Below are 6627 nucleotides of genomic sequence, written 5' to 3'. Positions count from 1 at the left end.
AGGGACCTGGGTTTCTAGAGCTGCTACCCCGTTCCTGTCCTGTGCTGTAAAACCTGCCCCAGGCAGGACCGAGCTGTCCGCTCCTGGGGGGCTGCGTCCCCATCGAACCCCCGGCTGCTTTCTGCCCTGGCACACAAAGCGGGGACGGCTGGCGGGAGCCAGCGCAGCTTCTGCCTAGCCAGCCATCGGTGGGGGCTATGCCAGCTGCAAATAAGTAAGTTGTTATTTTACAAGCAGTCAAGCTACGAGTTCCCCGGGGACCTGGCTGGGTCCGTGCGCATCAGCTTAAGCAGCTTCAGAGAAGAAACTCGAGGTCCCGCACATCCCAGGGCTGCTGCTACAGACAAACTCGCAGCGAGGAGGCTGGGGGTGGACGGGGGGCGCAGCCGGCCCCTGGAGGCTTGGGAAGCAGCGGGCACGGTGGGCCAGGCCGCGGCTGCGTGGAGGCTGCCTCCAGCTCCCCGTTCCCTGGGGCTCGTGCAGCCGGGCGCTTTGTTGGCTCCGGGGCCAGGCTGGAGCCAGGCGGCCCCGTGCAGCAGTGACCGCGCCGACGCAGGGCAGGGGCCGGCCGCGCACCCTGGGGCCTGCTCCTGCCTTGTGTCCCAGAGCCGGGGGGCCGAGGCCGGAGGCTGCGGGTGCTGGCTGAGCCCGGCAGCTGTGTCCAGGGCAGTGCAGAGGGGCGATTCCCACGCTGCCTGTGCCCGGGGACGCGGGGCGGATCGCTTGGCCTCGCAGACTCCATCCCGTACAGCTGGGCTTGGCAGCACGTTTTTGCCACCCAGCGCGTAACGAGAGAGCAGCTCTGGATTATTTACTCATCGAAACAAAAATGCACTGTTGCCCTCCCATAAAGCCCCGTGGGGCGCTCGCTCCTCCTGGCCGCGGCAGCCAAACACGCGAGCCCCGCGAGGAGCTGGCGTCGGGCATCGCGGCGCTACCACGCGGTGCCCAGGGGAGACCCCGGGGGGTCGGCTCGGCCCCCGCCGCCCCGCTCCGCCCCGCTCCGCCCCGCGCGGAGCCGCCCCGCGAGGCGCCGGCACCGGGGCCGCGGCCGGTGGGATGCGGCGGCGGCTGCTCTGCGCGGGCTGGCTGCTGGCCGCCGCCTGCCTGGCCGGGGCCGGGGCCGGGGCCGGATGCCGGCACCGCTGCTGCCCCGGCAGGAACAACGAGTGCTGGGCTGCGGGCGGCGGGCGGGCTCGCTGCTACTGCGACTCGTACTGCGAGAAGACGGGCGACTGCTGCAAGGACTACGAGGCGGCGTGCCGGCGCGCCGGTGAGTGCCCGCCGCGCTCCGCCGCCTCTCGCCGCCGCCTCGGGGCTGCGGGCGCCGCCAGTGGCTCTCGCGGCTCGTCCTCCGCGGGGCTCCTCGCCCTGCCCGCGGCCGGGCTGCGGCGAGCGGGTTGCCCCGGGGGTCCCGCGGGTCTCTTTCTCCAGTTTTGGTCCCTAACTCGGTCGGGGGGAGGGCACGGGACGGGTGTCGACCCCTCCCGAGAGCAGCACGTGTCTGTTAAGAAAACGGAATTCGCCCCTTCCCGGTTTCGTTACGGTGCGGTGCTTGCTTGATGCAGCCTGGCAGGATTAACCCTGTGTCTGCCCAGGGCTCTGTCTGGAGAAGCGATCCCGGTGTAGGTGTTGCTGTGGTCGTGGCCGTCGGAAGGTACCAGGCAGGGCCGGCTTGCAGGGGACAGGCACAGGCAAAACCTCTTTTTCAGGCCAGCTGATAAGGATGACTGAAACCAGAGCAGGTCTCAAGCACGCAGCCCTTCAGGGAGGAGGGCGGTATAGAAAGAAAACGGGCACCAGCCTGCACTGCTGCTTTTGGTGGGAGGTTTTTACCGTTATCCACTAGCCTGCTGCTTTGCGAGGCAACGGGCCGTGTTTCGGGATGTCTACCAGGGTGGATTTGGAGCAGTATCCTGATTTTTCCCCCACTTTTTTAGCTCAGAAATTCCCGTGCAATAGGAAGGCCCCGCAGGGGTGTGCTCAGTTTGTGTCAGAAGTGAAGAAACCCCCCGAGCGGGGCAGCGTCGGGGGCAGATCCGCGCTGGGCCCCCCCTCCTCCGCGCGCCAAGGGCAGGCGCTGCCCGGGGAGGCCGGGGGCTCCCGGCCCCCTCCTGCCGCAGCGGCGCCGCGGGCGGGCAGCGAGGGGTGGGCGCTGCCGCCAGCCCCGGCGGAATGGTGCCCGTCAGCCCTCCCTAATCTCCGCGGAGATTAGCCGGCTCCCAGCTCAGCTCGATTGCTGAGCCCTGGCGGCTGCCGGCGAATAAAAGAGTCCGGACGCGGCGCACAAAGCCGCGGCGCTTTGTTGGTTCGGAAACAGCCCCGGCCGGAGGTCGGGGAGACGAGCTGCGGGCGGCAGGGCTGGGGCCGGCCCCAGCCCCCCAAACCCGCCCCGGGCCGGCCCCGGCCCCAGCCCCGGCCCCAGCCCCGGCGAGCCTCCGCAGCCGTGCCAAAGGGAGCCTGCTCCGTCCGGCTGCTCGCTGTCCGGGGCGCACCCGCCCGCGGGCCCGGCGCCTGCCGTGCGCCTCGCCTCGCAGGTGCAAGCTCCCGCCGGCTCGGCTGCCTCCGAGGCGCCGTTAGACCGGGCTGGTCGCTGGGGCTGAGCGCCGGCGTTCGGCCCTGGCTCCGGTGCCGTCGGTGAGGCCGGCGTGAATTATTTCCAGAAACCCCGAAGCGGCCGGCTGGTCTCGAGTTTGGCCTTCCAAGCGCGCCCTGCTCCTGGCGCTGCGTCGCCCTGGACGGGCGTATCGCTCCCCTCGGCGCCGCTCCCCGGCCCCACGGCGCTTTGCCCCCCGCCACAAGCCCGGTGCAGGGAGCGGCGCCCGAGCCGGGTGTGAGGCCGCAGCGGGAGCCGGAGCACGCGGGAGCCCTCGGGCAGGGGCTGCGGGCTATTGCAAATAGGGAGGTTTCCGCGCTCATGGGGCCCCGGAAAGGAGCAACGGGTCCTAGGAAGGGCGGCTGCCGGCACCGCTGCGGGACGCGGCTTCGCCGGGCGCTGCGGCGCAGGAGGGGCCGTGCAGCCGCAGAAGCAAAACGAGACAAACCGCGCACCCCAGGCAGCGGGTGGGAAATTGCCGGGCCGGCTTCTGCCGTCTGCCTCAGCGCTCCTTCCCCTCTCCCCTTCCGCGTCCCCGTCCCCCTCCTCCGTCCCCGCTGCTCCCCTCCCGTCGGGCTTCCGCCTCTCGGGTCACTCAAGCTCTTTTTTCCTCTTCTCCGGCCCTCCCGCCCGGCTCCTGCCCCAGCGCTGGACTGCGTGGTGGGGCCCTGGGGGCCCTGGAGCGGCTGCAGCTCCCGGTGCGGCGTGGGCAGCAGGGCCCGCGCCCGGCACGTCGCCGTCCCGCCCCGGCACGGGGGGCGGCCCTGCCCGGACCTCAAGCAGCGCCGCGGCTGCTGGGGGGACGACGCGCTCTGCCACGCCGCCAAAGGTAACCGGGGCGTCCCCGCCGGCCCCTCCGCCGCCTTTCCCCCCTCCTCACCCCGTCGCTGGCCTTCCCGCAGAGGCGGCCAGGATACTCCCCGGCTCCTTCCAGCGGGACCTGCGGGAGGCCCGGCCCCGAGCCGCCGCGCCGCGCCGCCGGCGGACGGACCGCCGAGGTAGGCGGGAGGGGGGGCGGCCGCCGCCGCCGCCGGGGTCCCGCGGGACGCTGCCGCTCACCGCCGGCCTCCGCCCCGCAGCTGCTGCGGCTATTTCGGCCTGAAGCAGGTTGGAGCCGCCTGCCGCCGCCGGGGCGCCCGGAGCAGCCAGCTGCGGCGGGTGTGCGCGCAGTGCCGGGGGGCCGCGGGCGGCAGCCCCCGCTGCGGCGGGGACGGGCTGCCCGGAGCCAGGTAGGCGCCGGGGGGGCTCGGCTCGGGGACCCCCGGGCCCCTGCCCTTGCTGCAGGGCAGGGCTGGGCGGGTGCGGCGGCGGCGGCGGCGGCGGCGTTTCCCTTGCAGGACGTTCCGGACGGCCGCCGCGGGGACGCGCTGCCAGGGCTCGCGGGGGCGGGAGGCGCTGCAGGAGCGCTGCGCCTGTCCGCTGCGCTCCCCCGCTTCGTGTAGCCTCCCCGGGACGGTGAGCCGGGGCCGCCGGAGCCGCTCTCCGCTCGGGAACCGGGCCGAAGAGCAAAGGAAAGGGTAAATCCCGCCTTGCCCCCCCGCACTGCTCTCCCGCCGATCCCCGCTTTTCTGCCCCTTCTTGCCCCTCCGAAAGCTCGTTGCCTCCCCCGGCGTTGCAGCTAAAGCTGGAGACGACCCTCTTTTCTGTGTTTCCCACTACTTTGCAGGTTTTGCCAAAGGAGAGCGAGGAAAATGTCGGTGCCCACTTATAAGATGAAAAAAGAGAGGACTGCTAAAGCCTCGGTGTGAAAGTCAGCGTTGGAGGAAGGCCAGGCTGAGGCTGTACCTGCAAGAGGAGGCAACGTGCGGTTGGGGGGGGGGGGGCACGGGAACGACGCCACACACAGCTGCGATGCCGATTCGGAAACAAAGCATGGACCTGAGGTTTGGAAGCAACGCGGGGATGAAATCGACATCTTTGGATGGGCCAAAAATGCAAGAAATGCTGTTTTTCTTCCATGCTTTTGCTCTTCTGCACCGCTTCCCAGTTGCGGGTGCAGCTCTCCCGGGCCCTGCGGTGACGCGCCGGCGCCTGGGGCACTTTCCTCCTCGGGCAGCCCTAGGCTGGGAAACGGCAGATGCGGTTTTTGCCCTGTGAGGACTTGCTGTGCTGCACAGTGGGGTCAGGTGTGGGGAGCGCCTCTCCGGTGTCCCATCCGATAAACCGGTCTGTGGGTGACCTGCGACTTAGCGTGACTGCAGTGACGTGTTTCGTGAGGTGTGAAGGGCATCCTGGCCCTGCTTTGCTTGGTTCGTGGAGCGAAAATTAAAACGGGAGCCAAAAGCAAGGAAAAGGCTTTGTGGTGCCGCCCTTGTTTGTGGGCGCCGCTACCCCGCAGCGCTTTCTCCGGGGGCCACCTCTCATCTGCGCCCTGCCGGGGCCGCCTGCCCCCCGGTGCCAGCGTGGCGTCTCCGGAATTTGACCCTGGCAATGGAAAGCCCCTGGGGGGTGCAGAGGAAGGGGTGCAGGATCCATCTGCACCTGGGGGCTGGGCAGGGGCACCCGCTCACGGGGACGGTGCCGCGTTGCATGGGCGCCCCGTTTGGGAGGGGGGAGACCCAACGCTGCTCCCCACATGTGATCGGGAGGAGCAGGCATCCTCCGGCCCTGCTCCGGCGATGGGCGCTGCTGCCTGCGGTGCTCCCAGCGGGCTCCCGGGCTCTGGTGCCTGCAGCACGCCCCATCACATGCCCAGCTCCCTCCGGAGTTTGATGGTTTCCAGCAGGAGTTTCTCTTTCTCCAGGAGGATCTTCTCCTTCTGCAGCTCCAGGATCTCCGTGTGCAGCCGGCTCTGTCTCTCTGCGAGCTCCCCGGCTACCTGGGCAGCGAGTCCCCCGGTGCCAACGTGCTGCCTGAGCAAAGCAAACGGAGCTGTTAGCGCGGGGACGGGGACACAGCGCTGCAGGGACCCGGCTCCTCCCTGGGGTTTCCCTCCCCTCCCTGCACTGTCCGGGACCGCAAAGCCCTCCTGACCCTGGACACGTTGTGTCTCGCGTTCCAGCAGCGCGGGGAGCCTGGCGCTGCCCGAGGGGCTCCCCAGTGACGGGGGAAGGCGCCCAGGGAAAGGTGACTTCTCCCTCGCTGGCTCTGAGAACTAGGAGGGGAGGAAGGAAAAACTGGGCCCTTTTCTTGGAAAAATGTGGATTTTGGAAAGATCATCCATGGCAAAGGATGAGACACATAAATAGCTGAAGCATCACTCATCAACTCAAAAGCACTGTCGGGAGATTTTTTCTTTTTCAGTCTAAACTCCTTGCCAGCCGAGCTGCGAGGGAAACAGCTCCAGCTTGAGTGACTTCGGGAACTGCTTTGGCTACAGCATGTCTCTCTCTTGGGGATCAGGATGTCCTTGTGGAGGCTGAACTCTTCCAGGATGAGGAATTTCTCCTCCTCGGAGAACTTGATGCGCTTTGGCTTGGTCGTGGCCGTGCTGCCCCTGCAGCAGGAGAGAACAGTCCCCGTTAGGGTGCGATCACACCGACTGCTGCTCCCATCCCCCTGTGCGCCTGGGGCACGGACAGAGCGCACCATGGATAGACCAGGCTGGGGACAGGGCAGGACATGGATGGACTGTGCCACAGATGGACTGTGCCGTGGATGGACTGCACCACAAATGGAGCACGGCATGGACAGACTGTGCCATGGATGGAGCACGGCACAGATGGAGTGGGCCATGGATGGACTGCACCACAGATGGATTGCACCATGGGTGGAGTGGGATATGGACGGACTGCATCACAGATGGAACAGAATATGTATGGACCACGCCATAGACGGAGCAGGATATGGAGGGACCGTGCCATAGATGAAGTGGGATACAGATGGACCATGCCACGGATGGAGCAGGATATGGATGGACTGTGCCATGGATGGAGTGGGATAGAGGTGGCCAACGACACAGATGGAGTGGGTTATGGATGGACCGCGCCATGGATGGAGCAGGGCACAGAGGGAGCTGGCTATGGATGGAGCAGGATATGGATGGACCGTGTCACGGATAGACTGTGCTACAGATGGAGCAGGGCACGGGT

The sequence above is a fragment of the Apteryx mantelli genome, chromosome 17 (assembly GCF_036417845.1).
Source record: "Apteryx mantelli isolate bAptMan1 chromosome 17, bAptMan1.hap1, whole genome shotgun sequence".
Classification (NCBI taxonomy): Eukaryota; Metazoa; Chordata; class Aves; order Apterygiformes; family Apterygidae; genus Apteryx; species Apteryx mantelli.
This window is presented reverse-complemented; position numbering follows the sequence as displayed.